Source organism: Cyanistes caeruleus, chromosome 26 (genome assembly GCF_971803275.1).
Source record: "Cyanistes caeruleus chromosome 26, bCyaCae1.hap1.1, whole genome shotgun sequence".
In the NCBI taxonomy this organism is placed as follows: domain Eukaryota; kingdom Metazoa; phylum Chordata; class Aves; order Passeriformes; family Paridae; genus Cyanistes; species Cyanistes caeruleus.
Genome location: NC_141726.1, coordinates 2,695,599 through 2,721,321, shown reverse-complemented (window position 1 = coordinate 2,721,321; position 25,723 = coordinate 2,695,599). Strand labels below are relative to the sequence as shown.

Sequence of the window (25,723 nt, the reverse complement as noted above, 5' to 3'; positions counted from 1 at the left end):
GAATCCTTTCTCCTGGGTCCTCTCCAGCCCCAGTCCTGGGTTAGCCTGGGGCAGCAGAGCACCTCTGAGAGCCTGCAGAAGCATCTGTTGGATTCCAATTTCTCCTCTTTTAAACCTCCTCCAGCATTTCCTGCTGTTTAGTGGGAGCTGCAGAAAGCTTTCAACAGCCATAGAAAATTCAGAGTATTGGGATTTAAAAACAGCGGTCACAGGGGTCCTGGTGTACCTGGCTGAGAGAAGGCTCCATTTGCTTTGCTCTCTGCAAGCCCACTCCAGCAGCACTGTTCTGAACAACACACCAGTTCCTGGAATCTCAGACACAGGCTGAGATTGCAGTGTTTTTAAGACATAATGAAAAAGGTAATTTTCCAGCCTCCCTGCAATCTTCATCATTGGGGATGTATTTTGTGCAATTTTCAGTCCTGGCTATAATCATGCTCCCAGAGATGATGGCGTGCTGCCGTGACACTGGGGATCCTTTGAACCTGGCTGTGCTTTGGACCCCCAAGGAAATGGAAGAAAAAGGGAGAGCAGCCATTGAGGTGCCATCCCTGCTGGGGCTGCCCATTTACAAACCCCTGCACTGAGGGCACAGTGTGTCACCCAGGCAAAGCCTGGCAGGACACCCAGACCTGAGTCTCTGCTCATAAGACATGGAGTTAAAACAGAGATCAAAGGTGAATGGATCCCTCAGATGTGTTGGCACACAGACCAGACATCCCATGAAGGGAGCACTGCCCTGTCCCTGGTGACACAGCCTGGTCTGTTTGCTCCTCTGCTGTGCTGCTGTTCCAGGGGAAGCACCCACAGCTCTGAAATTGGGGCAATCATCACCATAATTTTGGCTGGATTAGTTGCTATGCAATGAAAGGGACACACAGTCCTGTTGTTCAGCACCTTTGAAGACATAATGGGGCTTGGAAAATCTTCTTGCTTTCTGGGGGCTCTGTGGCCTTGGCTTTGTCTGGGATGGATTTGCTGAAACCAAGGGCAGAGGGGGAGCAGAACAGGATTTATGGGGGACGCTAGGGCTGGGGTACAAGGTGCAGCTCTGAAGGCACCTGGGTGCTGTCCTGGTTCCCATTCTGGCAGCCCTTGTGGGCAGTGTGGGGCTGGAGAGGCGCAGGAGCAGTGCTGTGCCTGCCACGTGGGTCTCCAGTGGCACAGGAGCTCCCCTCAGCCCACAGCTGGCTCTGTTACATCTGCGGACTCTTGTGGAACAGGATGTTTCAGAGCCGTGGGACAAGGCCTGAGAAGAGCTGTGAGAAGCAGGTTGCTAATGTCTGAGTATGTAGATGTGTGGGGTATTAATAACAGAACAGCAGCTCTTTAGTCGGGAGCTGGCAGCAGCCTGGGATGGGCTCCATCTCCTGACGCTGCAGCGGGGACTCAGCTGCGTTTCACTCCCCAGCTGCTTGTACCCACGGATGAGATGCTGAGGGGTAACACGGAGCAGCACAGGGTCTGTAATGCCCTTGAAGCAGCAGCTGATGGAATAAAAGTGCAAAGTTGTGTTCTTGGCAGAACAGAGCCCAGGAGCCCTGGCAGCAGCCTCGCAGAGCTCATGAAATAAAAACAGGCTCTTGTGCTACCTGCCAGGAGCCATTAGCCAGAGAGAAAATGATCTACAGAATGGTCTGTGAGGAGAGCACAGCTCGGAGAGGGGGTGCAGCAGCTCATCTGCCATCATTCACTTCATCAGGACATCTCTGTCACAGCCTCACGCCTCGTGCTTCCAGTGTGAGGGCTTGTGATAGATATTCGCAGGCAACAGGATGCAAACAAGCTGTAATGCTCAATCAAATGATGTTAAGGATTTCAAGGAAAACAGAAAAGAAAATGTCAAACCTGTTAAGCTGTGGAGTGCTCTCACCAGAACGTGGGCAGAGGGACTCCAGGAGGTTGTTTAAAAATAGGAGCCAGGGGAGATTGCTCTCACAATGGCACCATTCTGGTGCCAATGCCCCGCTAGGGCACGGTGCACTCTGCTTTTTATAGATCTCAAAAGGAAAAAGTAAATCATGTGACGCTGAATTTATGAACCCACTCAAAAAGCAGGGGCTCCAAACTTGGCTGTCACCTCAAGTTCAGCCTTGATAGCGTCTGTGTCATTGTTCTGAGAGCCTGAACAAAGAGGCAGATGAGGGGAGGCAAAGCATTGGCAGCCACATCCAAGGCTGGGGCCTCTTAGCGTTGTTTTTACCTGTGTAAAGACAGCTTAGGACACTGACTCCTTGGAAAGGTGGCATCTTACACCTTTTTTTTTGCAACTCTTGAGTAGAGATTCTCTACTTCAGAACACAGAGAAGTGTAGGCCAGCTGTCTGTGCTGCCTCTGCATGTGGCTGAGCTCATGGGGGCTGCTCAGCTCTCTGGAGCTGCTTCTCAGCTAGAGCTCAGCAGGGGTGAGAAGCTGCTGAAATGCCTGAAAGTATGGCAGGAGCAACGAATACCAGAAGTCTCAGGAACTTTACATGTTAAGGTAGAGCTGTTTCTCTTCCATGAGGGCACTGAAGAGATCAGGAAGGGTCACTGAGCAGGGTTTTCACCTGCTTGTTGCAGTTTAAGGCCATTTCACTCCGTGTGTAACTCAGACCTTTGCTCAACTGAAATATGCAGATGTGATAGTAAAGTCTTTTCTCATGTTTATTTACATGCAAGGCTTTGGCTTGTGCTACACTCAACAGGAGAGGCATTACTACAAATCTGTTTGTTAATGAAAGCAGTGGACGGGAAAAGGGAGGATTCTCTCCTCGTCTCCTGCAGTGCCAGTGCCTGGCAGTGACCCTACAGGATAGCCACAGGGTCCCCAACACTCCAGCCAGCCCGTGGTCAGACCCAGCACCTCCACCAAGGTGTCACGGGATCTTGGGAAGGTTTCCTTTAGCGGCTCTTTCAGGCCACCAGGATTCCCTAATGGTTACAGCTGCTCTGGTAACATTAAAGTGATTTGTTCCAAGCCTACAGATACAGAAACATTTTGCCTACTCCATTTTTCTTCTTGCCTGAGAGGAGACCAGGCCAATACATCATCACTAGGTCTGCAAGCAGCATCACAGCCATAAATGATGTGTGAAAATGCTCTTAATCCTCTGCCCATGGCTCCAGCCACAGGCTGGGGACTATGAGTGTCCCTGCCCTGCCTGTTCCTGTAACTGTCCAAGGCTCCTGCCACACAGGACAGAGCAGAGGGCTCTCAGTCCCTTGGTGAGAAAGGATGGATGTGCCCAGTTCCCTCTGTGCTGAACTGAGAGCTGGGATGCTGTGCTTTGGGAAGCAGGGATTTGTAATGTGCCATATGCTGTCCCTTGGTAACCACACTCCAGCCACTCTTCATCTGCATCACCAGGCTCCCACCCTCCCTCTCCTTGCCTGTCCCTCCTTCCTCTCTCTCAGCTACTCACAGAAGAAGCTCTTCACAGCCACAGCTGCCTTTTGCCTGGGTTTGTAGAGCCCCTCTGTGACAGGGTCCTTTTGCTGTCAGAGCCTCCCACTGTCCCTGTGCTGGGAGCAGTGACTGTCTCTGTGGTGGTCCCTGTCTGTCCCCCCTGCTCTGTGCTCCCAGGGAGCACAGATAGGGACACTGAGTGCACCTAGCAGGACCAAAGGCATGGCAGAAACAGTCTGATCTGACATCCAGCTGTGAGGTGACAAAACCATCCAGCAGTGCCTGGGAGCGAATTGTGGGGCTTGGGGGGGCTCAGCTTCACCCACCTGCTTCCCAGTTACCTCCTCATTGGGCTGCTGCATCCCCAAGCACCCCGAGCCCATGCTTCCAGCAGGCACCCACAGTTGGTCTGCTTTATGCAAAATCAGTGTTAATATTAATGTACCTGGCTGCTGAGGCTGGGTCCCTGCCACCTGCCAGCAGGAGAGCCACAGTGAGCACCCGACCAGCCCATGGTGGGTGTGTGGCTTTGAGCTGGATGAAAAGCACCTCCTCGAGCAGAAATCCCAAAAATGCAGAACTCAGCCCCTCTCAGAGCTGTGCAGAGGAGGCAGAGTTGCAGTGGCTGAGAATCCCCCAGGGCCAGGAATGGGCTCCACGCTCCAGGAGGGAGAGGCAGGGAAACAAAAACTTTGGTCCCATAAAAAGTCGTAACATTCACCTTATAAAACACACAAACTCTGTGATTTAAAGGGGGGAAAACTACTATTTGTTTCCAAATTTACAGGCAATAACACTTGATTTAGATCCCTGTCTGCCTTCTGTATAGACTGCAGTATAATTTAAAGGACAATAAAGTCTGAGGCCATAACACCATCACCATGATAAATCAGGCCAGCCACCACCACTCAGAACAGAAATTATTAATCTGGGTTCCAAATGATATGCCTGCATATTGCTTATTTGAGCTGTTTATGCAGCAAGCTGAGATAGCACTTTCCCTTGTTATTATTTTTTACTTTTGCAATGAAATACCATCTCCTCCTATCAAGGGGGCATTTATTACCCAGTTTATATGGGGGCAACGAAGTGTGTTGTGCGGAGCATCCAGCATCGATACAGCTTCCCAGAGTCCACACTCTGCCATTCTAGGATGTTCTCAGGGCTGAGGGCACTAACACATCCCCAGCCAGTGTGGCACGTGTTGGGGAGAGGATGGTGCTGATGCCTTGTTGGGGTTTACCTAGAACAGAGGCCAGACAAAGTTAAAAGAATAAATGCAGATATATTTAATGAAGGGCCTTCAAGTAAGGCAGACAGAGCCTCCCCAAGGGGCTACACCCAATATTGACAATGGTCACAAGTTTTTCACACAGATAGAAATTTGGTCCACTTGCATATCAGGGGTTAATCCTCCAATTACAGCTTCAGGTAATGAAGCCACATACCCCCAGTTTTCTCCCTCCTCCCCAATTCACTTTTATTTATACTTTATTATAGATAGATATTATATTTCATTATTTATTTATGTATCTATTTATTTTAAATATATTTCTATTTTATTATATATAATATATAATATATAATATATAATATATAATATATAATATATAATATATAATATATAATATATAATATATAATATATAATATATAATATATAACATATAACATATAATATATAATATAGATTATATTACATATTACATATTACATATTATATATTATATATTATATATTATATATTATATATTATATATTATATATTATATATTATATATTATATATTATATATTATATATTATATATTATATATTATATATTATATATTATATATTATATATTATATATTATATATGTGTGTTATATATATTATATATATATATTATGTGTATTATTTACAGACCATCAGTGGGTTTGGCAAAGTATGTTTACAACATTGACAGAATTCAAGCTTTAAAAATTCAAATTTGAGGGGATTTTAATGCTACAGGGGAAGGAAAGTCAGTTAAATTTTGAGGGAGAAAGCATGTATTTTCATGAAAAAGTGTGGAGGGGAGTTTGCAGGAGGCTGAGCTCCCTCTTCATATCATTCCCCAGTAACTCTGAAGCAATGAACTGAAAATAGTGGGTTTTTTCTAGGTTTGAGGACATTTGGGGACATCTTTACTAAGACTTGTGCAAAGTCCACCCTCCTCTAATAAAAAATAATTGGAATCATATTTTCTGTTCAGGAATGATGAGTCCAGCCTGGAGCAAAGACCACCCTTTATCTGAGGGTGGTCTTTATCTGAGTGCAAGATATCATGAGCTTTGTGTTTAAAATTACCAGAAGTGTTAACTCCTCTGAAATTGCAGGGATTTCCTGCGAGGAGGAAGGGCTGCTGTCATAGGCAAGCCCACTCACAGCTGCACTCAGGATTTTGTCTGCATTATCCAGGGATTAGCATCATTTTCATTTGCTGGAATGATTGCTTTCAACTGGTATAAAACATGAAGATGTTAACATGGATTTTAGCGTACTCCTCAGAACGACTTAAAAATTTGTGTTTTTAATAAAGTACAATTTATTTGCTAAACAAACAGCATTTAAAAAAAATATTGCCACCTCCCACATTTTCTGCAAAACCCCTTCTGTCTGAAGCAAAGGGCTGCGAATTCCATTTGTACATCATGAAACATTCAGCACTGAAATTGTCCCCAGGAATGTCTCCATCTGCTGCTAGCTTTCTCTTCAGCTAATTATTAAATATATCTGAACAGAAATAAATAATAGATTTCCTTTAAAGAACCAGAAGTAAAATTTAATGAGTGTTTGGTGTCAGGATGTGTTTTTCCCTCTGAAGTTCCCTGAACACCTCCTGAGCCATCCTGAGCTTCTAGCACACCGAGACTCCCTTTGGCCATGTGCTTTTGTTCCTTTTCCATTTGCCATCAAGCCCTTTCCCAAAGGCAGTCCTCAGCTAAAAAATGTCATTTTATAGTTATTCTCAAGCAAACTGTAAACCCTCCTACCCCTTGGGAAGGCCCCAGTTCCCCCCAGAGCCTCAGCAAACCCAGACTGGAAGAGCTCCAGTTGCTTCCCTCATTTCCCTTCCTGGTGAATGAATTCCATGCTTTCACTGGAAGCTATATCCAGGAATAAGGGAGTGTTTCTGTTACAAATCATCTCACAATATTATGCCCTTTCTTTCAAAATGTGATGTGCAGCATTAAGTATAATTATTTATATTGCATCACTTAACGCCACAGGCAGGGCCAAGGCCGAGGCTGCAGCTCCAAACAGCCCAAAAGATCCTGGCCTCATTCCTACTAGTGTCTGAACTCCTTGGAAATCTTTACTGAGCACAAGGAGCCTGAAGTTGCTCTGGTGCTGCCCTGGTAGAGCACAACAGTGTTGGGTATTGTGAGAGATGGGACTGGGAGCAGAGCTCCTCTGGAGAGTTCTGGGGAAGCTGTTTTCTTTCCTTCTCTCACATCAAAAATGTAGTGATATTATTTAGAAACATGAAGGAATGACAGTGCTATACAACAGATACAGAAAATGTGGAAGAAAGAATGAGAATAATTCCATTTTCCCTCAGAGTAATTATTGGCAGGCCCCATGAAATGTTGCCTGGAAATAACTCTGCTGAGGCGTGTGCCTGTGGGACCCAGTGTCACCTCCATCCTGCACCTGGCCTGCAAGTGTCATGCCAATTTTGTGAGGTTCTTGCCCTTTTTGGTGATAGGGACTACCAAAAAATAGAGACCAGACAAAATTAAAGGAATAAAAAGCAGTTCTATTTATTGAGGGGCCTTCAGGCAGACAAAGTACCCCCCAAAGGGGCTACACCCAAAACGGACCACGAGTCACGGGTTTCACACTTTTATAAGTTTGGTCCATTTGCACATTGGGGTTGATCTCCCAATTCCAGCTTCAGGTAATGAAGTCATTTCCCCCAAGTTTGCTGCCCCCAACTCCCTTTTGTTTCCATCTCTGGGGGCCTGAGGCAGTGAGGTGTCCTTGATTGCCAGGGCTGGAGAGGAATTGCTGTGTCTGACCCAAATGGGAAAGCAGCAGCTCACACTGTGTGTGGAGTTCGGAGTTACACTCTAAAGAACTGCAGGGTTACAAATAGATGAAAAATATCAAAGCATCAGAGGGATCACAGTGATGACGTGTCTGCCAAGAGGCCTCCATCCCACAGCTCCCCAGCCCATAGGAAGCAGTGGCTGCTGACACCATCCCTACAGCCCACACCGGTACATTTCCTCTCCTCTTACTGGAAACAAATGTGTCCCTAATAGTGCAAATTGCTGCAGAAGTGTTAATGAAACACATTGCAGCTGTAAAGTCAGCATAAATCTGTTACTATAAACTGCGTTTCCATTTCCTTGTATCGAGTTAGACTCAAGGAGTCAAACAGGTCATGTTTGTGTATGGCTCATCAAGAAGAAGATTCACAGTTAAAATACCAAGTGGAAGAGTTGTTTAATCGTTTAATGTGATTTTTGGAGGGAAGATACAGAAGGGTCTGGTTGGGATGGATTTGTCTGTCTGTCTGTCTGTAGACTCCTCATCATTTCTTTCCCCAAAATGTTAAATATTCCTGTTCTTGTAATTTTCTCTTCTAGAAATTAAAAATTCTTACCTCTAGAAAGATTTCCTTAATCCATTATTTATAACCCATGTGTTTCATGTTTTAAGGTGGTTTTAAAAATCTACAGAAGGGCATCTTGTTGATGGCAAATGTTGAAGTTAAGTATAAATCCTGTTTGCAGCTTCCCCCCTTATGCCACAGGAACTTCCTGGGGAGGAAAAATGAAAGCCACAAATGTTAAGAGAAAATATCCCTATAAATAAAGTTTGATTCATCTTTCTATCATTTCTGGAAGAATTAACTGTACTACAGTTTATGAGGTACCTGTACAAATGTACCTGTCCACGAGGCTTTTGGATGAAATCCTAAAACACTTAAAAATCTGTTTATTTCTGGTAGAAACTACAGGTGATATGGTTATGATGAAGAAGTTTTTTTGGGTTTATCACCTGGACAAAAAGCTCCTTTGATTCTAAGAAAATTCCATATTCCTGCTCTGGAGATGAACATTAACTTTGTGGTAAAACAGTTTGGGATCCCCCAGCCGGCAAGGTCTGTATGTGTGTCTGATATCCCACCACCTGGTACCAGTGGAGATGAAATCTTTGTCTTCTCCCATTCTGAAATATCTCATTCCTCCTCCCATCTGTTTTCCTCAATGTGTTCTAAATTACAGTGGGATTAACATATATAAAGGCAAGTGAAAATCTGATTTAAAATGTTTTCTATAAACTTCCTGTCCAAAAAATTGAGCTCTGTCCCTTCCAGTTGGCTTTTTGGTTCTCTCTGAGTTAATCACAGAGTTGTCACTGTGATAGTCTGTGGTCCAACAGGGAGGAGACTGAGGCAGCAGGCCAAAGGCTGTGAATTATTCAGAAATGTGCATTTCTCCAGGGCACCCAGGTGACATCTGTTCATGCCCAAGACCTCAGAAGACCCAGAGAAAACTTGGGACTCAGTACAAGCCTTTCAAGGTGCCCCAGTGTGAGATGACATTCTGTCCATTAGCAGGTCCCTGTACCTGTGCCCTGACAGGAATGGCTGGATGCACACACAGCACTTGTGTATATTTAAAAGCTGCTTCTCTGCATCTTTCCTCTTCCCCTGAGCCCAAACTCTCCTGGTGCTGCCCACCTTCCCCTGCTCACTCTGGTCCTGCACCCGCCCTGCTTCAGGGCTCCACAGCTCAGCTCTGAAGAACAAGTATTGGTAGCTCTGGGGACACAGGACAAGAGCTATGGTGACCCACGAGGTCAGGACCACAGGTTGCCACTGAGCACAGGACACTGCCCAGCCACTGCCACAGTACAGAATCCCAGAATCACTGAGGGTGGAAAAGCCCTCCAAGAGTGTCAAGTCCAACCTCGAGTCCACTGAGTGACCAATCCCCACTTTGTCACCCAGCCCAGAGCACTGAGCCCATGTCCAGTCATTTCTTGGACACCTCCAGGGATGGGGACTCCACCACTTCCCTGGGCAGCCCCTTCCATGAAGGAATTCTTCCTGATGCTCAACCTGACCCTCCCCTGGAGCAGCTTGAGGCCCTTTCCACTTGTCCTGTCTCTTGTCCCTTTGGAGAAGAGGCTGACCCCACCTGGCCCCACCCTCCTGCCAGGGAGTTTTAAACAGCAGGAAGGTCCTCCCTGAGCCTCTTCTTCAGGCTGAGCCTCCCCCAGCTCCCTCCAGTGCTGCTCATCAGACTTGGAGCAAACCAGAGGATCCAAACCCTGTCACCCGGGCAAGCAGAGCAGGCAGGGGAGCTGGCCCGTGCTGGCGGGGAGAGCAACCGTGCAGAGACAGGAGGGACAAGGGCAGGGACAGGAGAGGGAAGGGCAGGGACAAGAGAGGGAAGGACAGGGACAGGAGGGACAAGGGCAGGGACAGGAGGGACAAGGGCAGGGACAGGAGGGACAAGGGCAGGGACAGGAGAGGGAAGGACAGGGACAGGAGGGACAAGGGCAGGGACAGGAGAGGGAAGGACAGGGACAGGAGAGGGAAGGGCAGGGACAGGAGGGACAAGGGCAGGGACAGGAGAGGGAAGGGCAGGGACAGGAGGGACAAGGGCAGGGACAGGAGAGGGAAGGACAGGGACAGGAGAGGGAAGGACAGGGACAGGAGGGACAAGGGCAGGGACAGGAGGGACAAGGGCAGGGACAGGAGAGGGAAGGACAGGGACAGGAGGGACAAGAGCAGGGACAGGAGAGGGAAGGGCAGGGACAGGAGGGACAAGGGCAGGGACAGGAGAGGGAAGGACAGGGACAGGAGAGGGAAGGACAGGGACAGGAGGGACAAGGGCAGGGACAGGAGGGACAAGGGCAGGGACAGGAGAGGGAAGGACAGGGACAGGAGGGACAAGGGCAGGGACAGGAGAGGGAAGGACAGGGACAGGAGAGGGAAGGGCAGGGACAGGAGGGACAAGGGCAGGGACAGGAGAGGGAAGGGCAGGGACAGGAGGGACAAGGGCAGGGACAGGAGAGGGAAGGACAGGGACAGGAGAGGGAAGGACAGGGACAGGAGGGACAAGGGCAGGGACAGGAGGGACAAGGGCAGGGACAGGAGAGGGAAGGACAGGGACAGGAGGGGGAAGGACAGGGACAGGAGAGGGAAGGGCAGGGACAGGAGGGACAAGGGCAGGGACAGGAGGGACAAGGGCAGGGACAGGAGAGGGAAGGATAGGGACAGGAGGGGGAAGGACAGGGACAGGAGAGGGAAGGGCAGGGACAGGAGGGACAAGGGCAGGGACAGGAGGGACAAGGGCAGGGACAGGAGAGGGAAGGACAGGGACAGGAGGGGGAAGGGCGGGGACAGGAGGGGGAAGGGCGGGGACAGGAGAATGAAGGACAGGGACAGGAGAGGGAAGGACAGGGACAGGAGAGGGAAGGGCAGGGACAGGAGGGACAAGGGCAGGGACAGGAGAGTGAAGAGCAGGGACAGAAGAGGGAAGGGCGGGGACAGGAGAATGAAGGACAGGGACAGGAGAGGGAAGGACAGGGACAGGAGGGGGAAGGAGAGGGACAGGAGAGTGAAGAGCAGGGACATAAGAGGGAAGGGCGGGGACAGGAGAATGAAGGGCAGGGACAGGAGAGGGAAGGACAGGGACAGGAGGGGGAAGGACAGGGACAGGAGAGGGAAGGGCAGGGGCAGGAGGGACAAGGGCAGGGATAGGAGAGGGAAGGACAGGGACAGGAGAGGGAAGGGCAGGGACAGGAGAGGGAAGGGCAGGGACAGGAGAGGGAAGGGCAGGGACAGGAGAGGGAAGGGCAGGGACAGGAGAGGGAAGGGCAGGGGCAGGAGAATGAAGGACAGGGACAGGAGAGGGAAGGACAGGGACAGGAGGGGGAAGGACAGGGACAGGAGGGGGAAGGACAGGGACAGAAGAGGGAAGGGCAGGGACAGGAGAATGAAGGACAGGGACAGAAGAGGGAAGGGCAGGGACAGGAGGGGGAAGGACAGGGACAGGAGGGGGAAGGACAGGGACAGGAGGGGGAAGGACAGGGACAGAAGAGGGAAGGGCAGGGACAGGAGAATGAAGGACAGGGACAGAAGAGGGCCCGCGCAGGAACGGGAGGGAGAAGAACAAGGACAGGAGGAGCCGAGCCTGTGCCCGTTTGGGTGGCCAGGTTTGGGAAGGCTCCGAGCCGCATCTTTCACGGGTCACCTGTCGCAGCCCGGCAGGGCAGTGTTCCCTATTACGGCACAAACTCGGCGTTGTGTCTTTGTTATGCTAATGCCCCAGCGCCGCACAATTTAAATAGCACTTCCAGAAAAATTAAGTATGTTCATTGACACAGTGGAATGTTTTCACCCTCCGTGTAACCTTCACAGTTTCTGTACAAAATCTATCAGTCAGTAAACTATTCATCTGCGAATGCTTACCAATTATTATGCTAATGCATTACAATACATTACAGTGAATTCTTTTTAAATGCCAGGAAATGCAGCTGTCTGGCATCCTACCTCGCCTGTATTATGGAGCTATCAATAAACAGCAGAGCATTTGCAACTGGATTTTGACTGCTTTGTCAGAACTCTGCAAAAAAAAAATAAAAATTATCATTTAATAATACCAAGAAATTCTGGAATTAAAGTGGTGTAATGTATTCTTCAGGCAGGGGACTCAAGAATGGCACATCACTGATGCAGGGGTGTGCACTGAGCCTGTGTGTGTGCAGGGACATGGGGTGTGTGGCCCATGGGAGCCCAGACATGTGCAGCATGCTTGGATGTGTAACTGCTCCCCAAACCTCATCTCTTTTTGGAACTGAGTGATACTAAAATTTTGACTAGCATATGTAGACTGCAAGTGCAGATACCAGGTTATATATGGAGTATAGCACATTAGTAGTTCACACTGGGGTTATTCCTTCCCCAGATCATGGGAACTGCTTCCAGGTACCAAAAGGAACTCTCTCTTTTGTTGCCTGAGAGAGAAAATATTCAATATTGATATAAATATTCAATATTAATATAAATCTGGCTGTACTCTAAATCATCCAGGGATCATATGATAAAAATCCCAATTTATTATCTAGAATTAATATTGCTTGTTGGAAAGATGAAATTGCTTAGTCTGTGTATTTTAGATTTCACTGCGTTTTTAGTGCCTTGCCTGTGCTGAGTGTGTGCAGAGCTCTGAGTACCCAAGTTTGCATTCCCAGCAGCACTTTCCGTTCCTTTCCCTGAGAACATGTGCCAGTCCCCATCCAGCCTCTCACAGGGCTGTGCTGTGTAGGCTCCCAGAAATGTACGTACTTGGTATTTTTAAACATTTGCAATTGCATAATTCTTTAATGAATTCATTTATTCCTCTGTAGCACGACACAGAATACAGGAGATTGGCTGAGCATACATTAGTGCCACAGAAACCTCCTGGGCTCCTGACCACCAGGGTTTGGATCCCTGGAGAACAGCAGCTGTCCTGTAGGAGAAGCTGAGCCTGGCTGCACTCAGGGCTCTGTCAGATACAATAATCACATCCTCGAGGCGGAGAAAATCTCCATTTTCTCAGAGGAGGTAACGCCTGGGGCCAGGAGATGCTGCCAGAGCCTGGTGTCCCACGGAGCTGAGCTGGCTGAGCTTGGACCTGGCCTCCAGCTGGACCTGCCAGGTATTTCCTAGCTGGCAGGAGGTAGTGAACCTGGAAAGCAGAGCAGAAGCACTGGCACTGCCAAACAAGCAAATCACTCTGTGAGTACCAGCTCCACCACTGCAGCAGCCCTGTCTCCTCTCCAGGATGCCCAGCCCTGGAGCTTTTTGGTGCAGGAGCAATCAGGGTCCTCACCACTCCCCAGTCCTGGGATGCTCAGCTTTCTGCCACTGCAAATATTGTGGACATTCTGCAGGAGCCCCTCTTGCCACCAGCCCCATGGCTCCAACCCTACCTCACCCATTCAGATTACCGGGAGTTGTCTCAGTGTGGGAGATGTTTGGGAGTTTTAAATCAAAAATGCCAAGTGAAAAAATGAAGCCAGAGGCATCCATCAAAACTTCTCTGGTTCCTCTATTTGTCTTTTCTCAGAAGCTAATATCCATGAATTTGGTTATTAGAGTCATAATGTTATAATTATTTCATTTAATACTCTAATTATCCCTTGTGATTAATCCTGACCATAACAGGAATGTCTGTGAGTCTGGAAGGCATGTTCCAATGGCTTCTGCATTATGAATGTTAATTTGAGTTAACAAGTATGAGAGCCAGAAGAAAAGAAACCAAAGAGCATGAGGACTCCTTGCTTACAAGAGAGTGCAGGGCTTTTCCTGCCTGTTTTGGGTGGTAACTGGGCCAGCAGCCCCAGTTTCTGCTGGCATGGACTCCCTGACTGGTGTAGCATTGGGAATTCTGTCTGTGTGTGAGGGCTGAGCAGCAGCTGGGGCAGGGAGGCAGAGGTGGCACAGGCTTCTGACAATCCCATGTCTCTGCTCATCCCCTGCGCTCCTGCTGTGAATGTCCTTGGGCAGAGCCTGAGCCCACGAGTGGCACAAATGTCCTCCTTCACCTCCCTGTTCCACTGCAGATGGATATGGTGCAGAGCTTCATTTTGGCCAGCTGGTACTTCAAGGGCTGTTTCAGAGCTGATCCCATCGCCCTAACAGCTCCCATTGTGTCAAACTACAACATCACACCCAGAGAGATGTGAGATGTGAAATACCTGAAAGTTTTAACTTCCTTCAGTGTTGTTTTCAGCAGGCCTGGTGTGGAGCCACAGCCAGGAATGGCAGAGCACACAGCCAGGAATGGCAGAGCAGAAGCTTTTTCCTCATATCTGTCCCTCAGGTCCAAGGACCTCCATGAGTGAGATAAGTATTGGCTACATACACAGAGATTTCTGTGCACACCTTCCACTGCAGCTGTACTGAGCTGTGGGTCAGCACCAGCCCAGCACCAGGTCTGGCACTTTGGGTAGCTCCTGCTGCAGGGGTAGCCTGAGCTGAAAAGCTCCCTGTGGGCTGGCCCAGGTCTGGCACTTTGGGTAGAACCTCCTGCAGGGGTAGCAGCAAGCGCAGGCTTGGGGCTGTGCTCAGACAAGTGTGCACTCACACACAGCTCCCACGTGCCCTCACAAACCTCAGGAGCCTGTCTCCAGGGCTTGGCCATCTGTGCCTTTGTGCACAGGGAAGAGAAACATGTGGACAAAGGGAGTAGATGCTGCAGGCAGAGACCAGCAGGGCAGGCTCTGGGATCCCTGGGGAAAGGCTTTGCCTCTCAGAGCTTTATCAGCATCGTGTAAAACCAGCCTGTGGTGCCTCATGGGCTGAGACAGTGGTTGTAAACAAAGCTCAGCTCAGGTGCAAAATGAGGGTGTAGGAAAGTTTCCCACCTTGTCTCCTACGTGTGGGAGTTGGACAGAGCCAACCTGGCCCTTGCGACCACGAGCTTCACCTGATGCCTGCATTCACCACAGTCCCTCCTGCTCCACCTCGTCAGGGCAAAGCAAACGCTGCACAGGAGTTTTCTTATATACACAAACCATGAGGCTGCAGGAAAGAGCCTTTCAGGGTGAGGAACCATGGCTGACTCCTGGCTCCTGTGCCCATCTGTCCAGAGAACTGCTTGCAAATGGGGAAGGCTTTCACCTCACATGTCCTGAACAATGCAGAGCAGGAAAGATCCAAATTGGACGAGCACATTGCTGCATGAGAGATTTCTGGGGCCTTTACATTCCCATCACTGAAGCAGTCTTTGAGGAATCAGGAATCCCAAAGGTGATGCTCCTGCTGTCAGTACCTGAGGCTGCCTTGGAGCTCCAGTGTTTTCCCACTGGTACTTTTTTGGCTTCCACCCCACAGCTTGGTGAGACATGAGCCCTGCAGGACCAAGTTCCTGCTCCACCTGGGGCTGAGCTGGACAGGGAGCTCTTGCTCTCTGACATGCTACTGTTGAGAAACCATCACTGCTCAGGGAGAAGGAAAAGTTGCTAGTGGGGAACTGTTTTGTCCTGACTACTGCCTGTTCTTCATCAGGTGCACAGTTCTGAATCCATTTGCATCCTTTGTTTCCAGAATGAGCTGCATTGTTTTGCAAAGCAAGTTACCAGGGACAGACAAATTACCAAAATTTACTAAGTAGCATAAACCACCTGCGTACACAAAGTTATTTTTCCTTTAAATAAAGGAACACCTGGCAATGTCTGACTTCCAGGGGTCTGCAAATGTTGTTCTTTAAATATTTCTTCATGTGCTTGCAGACGTTTGCACACCGACCTCCCTCGAGCTGGGAACTCCGGGAGTGCAGGAATGGAGCACAGTGTCTAATTTTAGGTACAGAAATGTGAAAGATTGAGCTAAATGTGGCAAAGCCTCCTGTACAGCCTGAGGTGGGAAGTGAGGCTCAGGAGAACCTCCTGAGGGATTCTTTTACCCCTGGATGGCAAACAGAGAATTGCCCCAGGGCTGTATTATAGATAGGAAAATAAATGTTACCTGGTTCTTCTCTACTAGTCCCTGACCCACACATTTGTCCCAGTTTAGTTTCTCTTGTAGTAAGCCCACAGCAACTGGATTTTCCACCTCTGCCCTGCTGGCTGCACTAAGCCCAGGTTTCTGCACACTTGCTGCTGCACATCTGCGTACCGTGGGCTCCTGACCCTCCCCTCCCACCTCCTGCAGCATTTCAGCTCCCTCAGATCTGCCCACAACCTTCTCCTGGAGACAAAAGCGCATCCGCAGGGCAGAGCTCCCAGCTGGAGCAGCCATGCCCCTTCCCAGTGATCCGTGGAGAAGGTGGAGCTGTTCTGGGTGTTGGGGCTGTGGTGCCACTGCCTCCTCAGCATGGCCAGAGCCAGACAGAGATCCAGATGCTGAGCAGCTGCAGAGGGCACCCACAGCCTGTGCAAAAGGCAGGCTGGTGGGAAGAGACTCTTCTGCAGGGGCAGACAGGTGGCTCCTAATCCTTCCCAAGTTCTGTTCCACGTTCTCCAAAGCCTAGGATTGCCACCACACAATGGAGCTGCGGCCCTCAGCCATCAGAAAGACAGCTGAAATCCACTGAAAATTCACATCAGACAAAATACTTCTGCTGGGCTGTCTCAGCTATCCTTGGGCTTCTGGAAACACTGCAGGAGCAGGGAAGGCTGGTGGAGGCACAGGCTGCACTTCACAGTGCATTAGGGATGTGCTGTGCAGCACCTCCAAGGAAAATGCTGATTGATGCTTTTCAGATGGAGCCACATAAAGTTCCCCAGAAAGAGCAAACCTCATCCTCTGTGAGCAGCACCGTCCCCTGGACTACACAGTAAGGCTGTGGGATAGTTTGCAGTGAGCAGCCACAGTGAGGAACAGGAACAGAGAGTGCTGTACCCACGGTGACCCTGATGCCTTAGGATTTTAGCTTTTCTATTTTTCTTCTATTTGTAACCCTGCAGTTCTTTAGTGTGTAACTCCAAACTCCACACACAGTGTGAGCTGCTGCTTTCCCATTTGGGTCAGACACAGCAATTCCTCTCCAGCCCTGGCAATCAAGGACACCTCACTGCCTCAGGCCCCCAGAGATGGAAACAAAAGGGAGTTGGGGGCAGCAAACTTGGGGGAAATGACTTCATTACCTGAAGCTGGAATTGGGAGATTAACCCCAATATGCAAATGGACCAAACTTATAAAAGTGTGAAACCCCTGACCCGTGGTCCATTTTGGGTGCAGCCCCTGGGGGGCTTTGTCTGCCTGAAATCTCCCTGGAGGCCTTTCAATAAATAGAACTGCTTTTTATTCCCTGAATTTTGTCTGGCCTCTGTTTTTAGGTAGTTCCAGAAAGGCAGAACCCTCACCCCATCAGAGTTACCCTCCTTGGGCACAGCTGCTCACACCTTGCTCAGGGCCAGGTGGAGGAGCTGCACCCTGGGCACATGAGGGAAACCTCCCAGGGGTGTTTCCCCCATCCTGCTCTGGGGCAGGAGTGCAGGTGACATGGGACACAGCCAGCCTGATCTGGAGGAGCGTGGGGAGCCTGGCAGTGCTCACACAGGAGCTTCCCCACAGCCTGGCCATGCCCTCATTCGATTAAGGAGCTCATGAACTTGGCTCCAGCACGAGCCCTGCGTACAGAGCCGCCAGTCTCGGGGAAGCCAAGTCCCCTTTTCTGTGTCTCTGGCAGCCAATTACTCATTTCCAGTGCGACAGTCTGCTCCTAATTTGGCTGGTCAGGGCTTGTTGAAGGAAATAATGCAACAATGTCCTCTCAGAGGGAGTCTCAGAAACAATATTCCAGGAGAGAAGAGAAAATTAATGCAACAAGGTAATGTTTACCAGCCCCTGTCACTGCCCATGCCTGAAGGACTGACTATTAACACCTAGTCAATAAGAATATCTTTCTCTGCAGATTTTTTTTTTAAAAGGCATCAAGGATAATATTGAGGTGCATGAAAATAATCTGATTAATATGATGTCTCCTTGAAACATTTCTGAAATGTGTGAAGTGTTACTTTTACTGCAGAGTTCTTTTCTTCACAAAGTGGAAATCGAAGTGCAGAACAACACAAAAAGCAGAGATCCTTATGACACAGAATAATGAGGCCATAAAACCAAACAATAAAGTTAAATAATTTACCATAAATATCGAAAGCTCTGAAATTATTCTCTACATTAACCGCCTATGTTTCAAATGATCTTTGCATTCACCATGTCACAGATGGCAACATCAGACAAGAGAGTCCTTGACAAAATCTCGCTGTAATTATTCTTTCCACAGCTGCAGTTATTTTAATGCCTTTTCAGTTAAGCTGAAAGAGACGCACACGTTTTATAAATAAGGCCTTTTAACCAGTTTGACAATGAAGCATTTGAAACGTAGTGTGAAAAAAAATAAAACCAACCCAAAAACTTTCACTGCATCTTGAAACCTGGGAGAGCAACTGTGAGGACTTGGAGCAGAGAGACAACCAGTCTTTCTACAGCAATACTTAGCAATTAAGACTAAAATTATGTTGATTGTCATGGTCTGAGATAGCTGTTACTGGCAACTTTCAAAGTTGCTCAGACACAATGCAACAATTAGGTTTATTTTGGCTGGCAGCTAAGAGGAGTCTTTTTCTCCATTGAGAAATTGCCCTCAAGGACAGGCAGGGACTGACATCAGGAAGAAAATACAGCTTGGATGAGGTCAGGGTTACACAGTGCTCAAGACCAAAGTGTCCAGCTGCAGTCCAAGTTAGCTTTTCTTGCATGTTTTGGCTTTTTCCAAAGTGCTATAAATTGTTGTGGAGGGCCCTTCTCCCCAAGGAACACCACAAACCTGTGGCCTCTCTTGCCCTGAGGGCACCTGGCCAGCTGGCTGACTGCAGTGGCTCGGCTCTGCTACATTGGCCCAGCGGGAACGCTGCACGTCCCCATTGGGGCTGCCCTCAAGGAAAAGGATGAGCCACCCCGGAACAGCCATCTCCTCAAACCCCCTTCCTCAGCCAGGTGACCGATACCTCCTTCCCCAGCCCCTGGTCATGTTTCCTCTGGCCCAGAATTCTCATTCCCTTCAGTGCCACAGCTCAGCCTGGCCCTGCCCCTGCAGTGATTCCACTCAGGATGTGGCTCTGAAAGCCCTGGCACACTTCAGCACCTCGAGAAAAGCAGGCTCACTTTGGAGTGGTCCTGCATCACAGAATCACAGATTCACAGAATCACAGAATCACAGAATCACAGAATCACAGAATCACAGAATCACAGAATCACAGAATCACAGAATCACAGAGTAAACTATGTTGCAACAGACCTTTGAGACCACCTAGTCCAGCCCATGATCTGACACCTCCTCATCAACTAAGCCATGGCACTGACATGTCCAGTCTGTTTTTAAACATCTCCAGGGATGGTGACTCCATCCCTTCCTGGGCAGATAATTCCATTGTCCAATCGCTCTTTCAGAGAAGAATTTTTTTTCCAACCTAAACTTCCCTTGGTGCAGATTAAGACTGTGTCCTCTCCCTCTGTCATTCCCATCCACTCAGAGGAGTCAAGGAGTCTGGGACATATCAACAGCACAGCTGTGGACTCCAACAGTGATGAAAACTTGAGCTGAAGCACCAAAATTTCAGTTCCCATGGGAGTTAGTGGAAGTGTAGCCAAGCACAGCAGCCAGTGGGGCTCTGGGAGATCTTCATTCCTGCTTCCAGCTCTCCAGAGAGCCTGCAGAACACCTCCCCTGAATCCACATTTCAGGAGCCTGAATGAGTGGCTGTATTTTTTAAAGCTCCCAGCACTCAACAGCTCTTGTGGAAAACAAAAGGAGCTGAATCCTCTGGAAGTGAAGTTCCCCCGCTCTCAGCAAGTTGCAGCTGCTTCTCCTTCCCACCATAAGCTGTCGGTTAGTTTAAAAGAAATGTGTGGAGATGCAGCTAAAGCAGTGGGAGCTGTACTGGGCGGCTATTTTCCCGTTTAAACCAAATAAAGAAAAAAATGAAAGAGTGGGAGATCGGTGGGAGGTTTTTCACTGTGCAATCCTGGCAAGCTTTGGCTTACAAAGCAGACATTGCGGTCTCCGAGGTTTGTGGACTGGGGAAGCCTCATTAATGGAGGTTATTGTCGGGGAGGCCTGGCTTTTATGCTCAATGCTGAAAGGCACCAACCCTCAAAGTATTCAACACCACACAATAACAGATTGTGTGCAGTTAGCCCCATAAAACAAATGTGTTCTCTCTCTATGGGATTACAGAGCATCCATCAGTGCCTGGCATTAAATACCACCCAAGTATATGTAATTACTGATACATGAAATCTAAACATCATTTTAAAGCACTTGGAACAACAAAAAACACCTGGAGGTTTCTGTTTCCCTTTCACTTTGAAGCATCCTTCCTCTCCTAACCAGAATCCCAGGGAACAGCCTCCTCCAGCTCATGCCTGGGAGGGAAGTGCTGCTATCCTGGATTTCCAAGACGTAGCTGAATCAGTCACCACTCCCTGGACTGGGACCATTCCCAAAATCTCCGCTGATCCTCTTATTAGATTTAGACTGCAAACACAATAAAACTGCAGAGCTGAGAGGGGAAAAAGGATTTTTATGAGATACTGTGCACTGGGCTCGTGAGCAGCTCATAAACCCAGGCTGGCCTCGAAATCCCGTACAAAACCCAAAGAGCTGCCACACACAGATCCCTCTGTACATGTTTTATCAGTTCTCTGTAGAAGCGTTTGGTTCGCTCTGGGGTTTGTGTTTGACCCCAAGGGGCTGCACAGGCACCACAGTGAGGGCCTGGACAGTGACCCAGGGAGCAAAGGGATCTCTTATCCTGCCTTCCTTGGACTGTGCTGTTGGATCAGCCACACAATTAAGAGCTATATTTAAGCACTTGAATGAACAAGCTCCACTCCTGAAAGATTCAGGCATGCCTCATAGGGTCCCTGTCTTCCTCAGTTTTGAATCTCAGGCTGATAAATTAAAAGCAAAAGAATCACTTATACAAATTAACTTAATATCCTGCCACGGAGCGAGCACAAAGCTGTTGTCACTTCTGATTTCAATCAGGCTTGAATTAAAGGGGGCTTGGATTATTATTTTTTATTTGAGAGAAGCAGAGCAGTCACTTGGTGGGATGGCAAGCAGCTGGCTGCAGACAGATGTCTGAGAGCTCTTCCAGGGAGCCTGACACAGGGTAACCACGCCAGCACTGTGCGGCGGATTTATGATCCCAGCTGTGGGAGAGGCCAGGGGAGAGCAGGACGGAGCGTGGGCTGCTCAGGCACCCGCAGGGAAGCGGCAGAGCAGGGTTCCCAAGGTTCCCACAAATACCACACAGCATTTTGGCCTTGGTGCACCTCCCGAGGCTGCTTTTCCACACCAGGACTTCTGGGCAAAGCTGGATGTGCTCCTTCAGGTAAAGGGCTGCTGCTGAGTCCTGGGGCAGTGAGGAAGCCAGAGCTGCTGTGATGGGGCCCCTGAAGAGCACCTCTGACCTGTGAGATTCAGCTCTGAATACAGGAGCACAAAGCTGCCGTGCTCCAAGCTCTCTCCCCGATCATCCCGGGATTGCAGCCATCCCGTGCGGAGTGGGAGCAACCCCCAAGGCCTGAGAGCACTGCAGGGTCATGGCCCAGCTGATCCAGCCCCACACAGCCCCACACATGGACCAGCCCCACACAGGCCCAGCCCCACACAGGCCCAGCCCCACACATAGACCAGCCCCACACAGGCCCAGCCCCACACAGGCCCAGCCCCACACAGACCCAGCCCCACATGAACCCAGCCCCACACAGACCCAGCCCTACATGAACCCAGCCCCACACAGACCCAGCCCCACACAGAACCAACCCCACACAGACCCAGCCCCACATGAACCCAGCCCCACACAGACCCAGCCCCACATGAACCCAGCCCCACACAGACCCAGCCCCACACAGAACCAGCCCCACACAGACCCAGCCCCACACAGCCCCAGCCCCACATGAACCCAGCCCCATATGGACCCCACCATGCTGCCACTGTGTCATTCCAGGATGTGCTTGGCACCCGCTGACAGGCAGAATCCTCCATCGTGTGGGTCTGGCTGAGGAGCCAAACAATTGGGAGCTTATTACAGCCTCCCTTTTAATTAAGTGTCTCAAATAGGATGTAATTGCGATGTAATAGCATACACTATTGTACATTAGTTAAATATGAAGGGATTATTAAGAGTATGTTTTAAAGGCTTTCCAGTCCTGGATTGAGTAAATAGTTGCTAAATTTCGATAAATAACTTTTAAAATCTACATTAAATAAGCAGTTAAGTGTATTTAGGATACTCTTTTTTTTCCCCCAGAATTGCTCCAGTCAGAGAGTCCTGGGTTATAATCTCAGTATTTCACTGGTAATAGGGCTGTGCTTGCTCATATCTGTTTTGCCTCAAAGATCCTGCTGGGTGTGGCAAGCTTGGCTACTGACATCTGCAAGCTTTAAACCTTTCCCATTCCCACAGCCCAGAGGAGCTGTTAGTGTGCTCAGCCCTATTTTACAAGTACAGAATTAAGGCACAGAAGAGCAAAGTCATTTGTTCAAAGCCATGCAGGGAGTCAGTAATGGAGCAGAACAGGAGCCAACAACAGATCAAAAAATATTTCTCTAAAAATAAGGCTTTGAAAATCCATAAAGAAAATGTGGCTCTAACAAAATGTTCTGTTACGTTCAAAACCGCAATTAGTCATTACTGATATTGGTAATGAATGTACAAATGTCCCATGACCCCCAGAACCTAACAAACATCTCTATCCATTTGCTGCTTTTGCCCAGGGAACGCCAGCTGGACTGACAACAGTGGATGGGCACCACTGAGTGATGCCTGGAGACAGCTCTTGCCTCTGTTGCACCAGGAAAATCTATCCAAGGTTGCACATCACAAAAAAAAAGAGGTGCCATCACCCTGGGAGACATGGCAAGGAATAATTTAGTGCTCCCTTAACCTTTGTAGGGCTGATCTGGAGCTCCCTGCTGCTCCCTGCAGCCAGGGTGTTTCTGCTGTGAATGACTGCAGCATCCTGAGGAGCGAGTGGCCAAGGGCTGCTGTCCTGCAGAGTGGCACAGAGGCCCTCGTGCCATTTGGGGGCACAGCTGAACTCAGTCCAGCTGACAGGGTGGGAGGAGGATGGCTGCATCCAGGCACAGGGACCCCTCAGTGATGCTAGAAAAGCCACCGTGTGCAGGGCTAGGACAGCTGCACTGCCCTGGAGGGTGTCCTGGGTGGCTCAGCATGGGCAACCGGCCCTGGGTGATGGGAGCTGCCAGGCAGGCTCAGGCCACTGAGTCCCTGAGCCAGCCAGCCTTGCTGGGAGATGTAAACTTTGCTAAAATCTTGCCCCTGATCCCATCTTCTTGTCCAGAGCTTCCTGCTCTTGAGTTTGTGTCAGGTATGTTTGGTTTATGGTTTCTTCGTCCTACCCTGCATCCCAGTCCCAGTAGCGTGTTTGGGGGGTTTATTGGTAACTGCACCCAGTTTGTCAGGGGAGGAGCAGGGGATGAGACTTTTCAGCCTTTCCTTTCCTTCTCCTCCTTTGAACCTGCTATGTCACTTTTGGAGAATGTTCAGTTTCCCCTGAATTAAATACCACCACCCTGGTATTTAATCTGGTAATTCCTCTATATGGTCTGCAGCTTCTCAGTCGTGCAGAGAATGAGAGACAATGGGCTGGACCCTGAAGGAATTTTCTGATCCCCCAGCCTGGGAATTTCCATGTGAACAAATTCAGAACCCAGCTGAGGTGGGGAAATACCTGAAAAAGAAGTGCCATGATGACTCTAAAGAGAAGATCATTGCAATAAGCCGGGCCCTGGCATATGCTTATCACACACAGCTGGACTGTAGATAGAGGCAGGGGGGCAGGGAGATAAATCAGCAGCTACCCTAATCACTCAGGCTGCAGCCAAGCCAGCAGCTACTTGGCTCCTCTTGTCCCCCTGTAAAGAAGCCTGAACTGAAATGCTCCATTCTGAAGTGTCACCTCCAGTGCTCCACACTGTTGAACAGGTAACACTAATGAAGGAGCCAAGAAGTCGGAACTCTTCAAGCAAGTGCTCTGAAAAATTAATGAGAAGCTGCAGAAGAACATAAATAATCCGTGCTCCCCATTAGAGGTAGTTAGCATCACTACAATGATCCAGGGAAAACCTGCCCAGGCACCTCTGTTCTCCTTTGGAATCACTGTCCTGTGGATTTTGTCAGCTGGAGGCAAAGGACAGGTAACCCTTTACCACCCAGGCTGGTTTGAAAAAATTATTGTCAATATTAATCAAAAGTGACAGCTTAACTGGCCACAGAAATGGATATATATAAACAAAAACGAAGTTGCATGGCCTCAGAGGAAAAATCATTAGCTCCCTGGTGGGTTTACAAGTAATTTGCTAGCAATAAAAATGCAAAAAACACATTTTGGTGTGCAATGATCATAAATAATCTTTGGACAAGATTTCTTTCTAGGACTCGCAAGTCCACTCCCTTAATGGCAAGTTTTATTACCCTGGTTTCTCTGTGTTCTGTTACAAAATGTTGCTGTCAGAACAATTTACGAATTACAGCTCTGTTGGTATCAACTTCCATAATTCATATGGAAATTGGTTTCCCGACAAATATTCACAAAGCACAAAGAGTTGTGTAACCCCACAGAATGACCTTAATAACACAGAATATAGAGACCAGGTGCCTGGGCCAACACTAAATATCGATGGTCACCAGGTTGGGCGGAATCTTCCATTTAACTCGTGGTGGTGAGGTCAGTGTGGAACCTACAGGATCTTTAGGAAGCCAGGAACATTCTGAGAGTTCTGTTCCCAAGCACTGGGGATAAACAAAAATCCCATCCAGCTGCTGAGGAAACTCTGAATTTTCTTAAAATTCAGCATTTTCTTAAAATACCAGGAAGTACAACTTGTTCAGGATTTCAACTCTGTTCATCTCTTCCCTTCCTTTGGATGGAAAGATCCCTGGGGATGAGGAGGGGAGTTCAGCATTTGAGATGGAAGTCACAGAGGGAGTGGCAGTGCCAGGGGCTGGGGTTTGGGCAGGAGCCCAGGGCAGGTCACAGCTCCCAGGATCAGTCCTGGGGAAGGATCACCGGCTTTGGCTGTGGCTTATCCATAAGGATGATCTGTTTCTTCACACCAAGTGTGTGATCCTTGGAGTAAGAGAGAGAAGGAAAGAGAGTGACAGTCAACTAGGTGAGAATTGCCTCCGAAAAATTCTAAAATAAATGCAAATCCAAAGTGTAAAGAGGGGGATCTGCAGCTCAGGCTGGATTCTGGGTGCCATTGCTCTCCCTTCCCTGGAGGAAATGGAACCAGAAGCTGAAATTGCCACATTTCATAGATGAAGTTACACTGCAGGAAAGAAAACCACTCAAATAGAAACCACTGCATTAATGTCTAAGAAAATTAAGTAAAGATGGCTCTAACTATTTTTTTTTATAGATCCTTTATGGGCACACATCCAAAGTCAGTTCTGGCTATTGGAATACACCACAGGGTAAAAGGTAGCTGCTCAAAGAACTGAGCATTTCTCATATTCAACACTTCATTTGTAACTTTAACCTAAAGGGAATTTGATAAACTGTGCAGGAATAAGCCCTACATTTTAAAAAATATTATCAGCTTCATCTAAGATCTTGCAACACCTGCTCTGGACAACCCTTTTGCCATGATGTAGATGAATAGGAAAGAAAACTACAGATCCTATTTCCATTCAAATATTATGAGCCAAGCTGAGATGCCACCCTGAAGCAAAACATCCAGGGTCTTGCTTTGAATTTGTCTAAGCAAAGAGGACAAAATCTGCTTTTGCAGAAATAAGAATTTACAAGAAGAAAAGTGCATAA

General features: G+C 48.6%; 1 protein-coding gene and 1 long non-coding RNA gene across 2 annotated transcripts in view; one reads left to right on the top strand and one right to left on the bottom strand.

The window, feature by feature from the left end:
• GRIK3 (glutamate ionotropic receptor kainate type subunit 3) overlaps window positions 1–25,723 on the bottom strand; it is a 113,123-nt gene that overhangs the window by 75,402 nt on the left and 11,998 nt on the right. The gene's annotated exons all lie outside the window — the stretch shown is intronic.
• On the top strand, window positions 21,075–25,091 carry LOC147649264 (uncharacterized). Its single transcript, XR_015279293.1, has 2 exons — window positions 21,075–21,264; window positions 22,653–25,091. It is a non-coding gene; the product is annotated as an uncharacterized LOC147649264 (long non-coding RNA).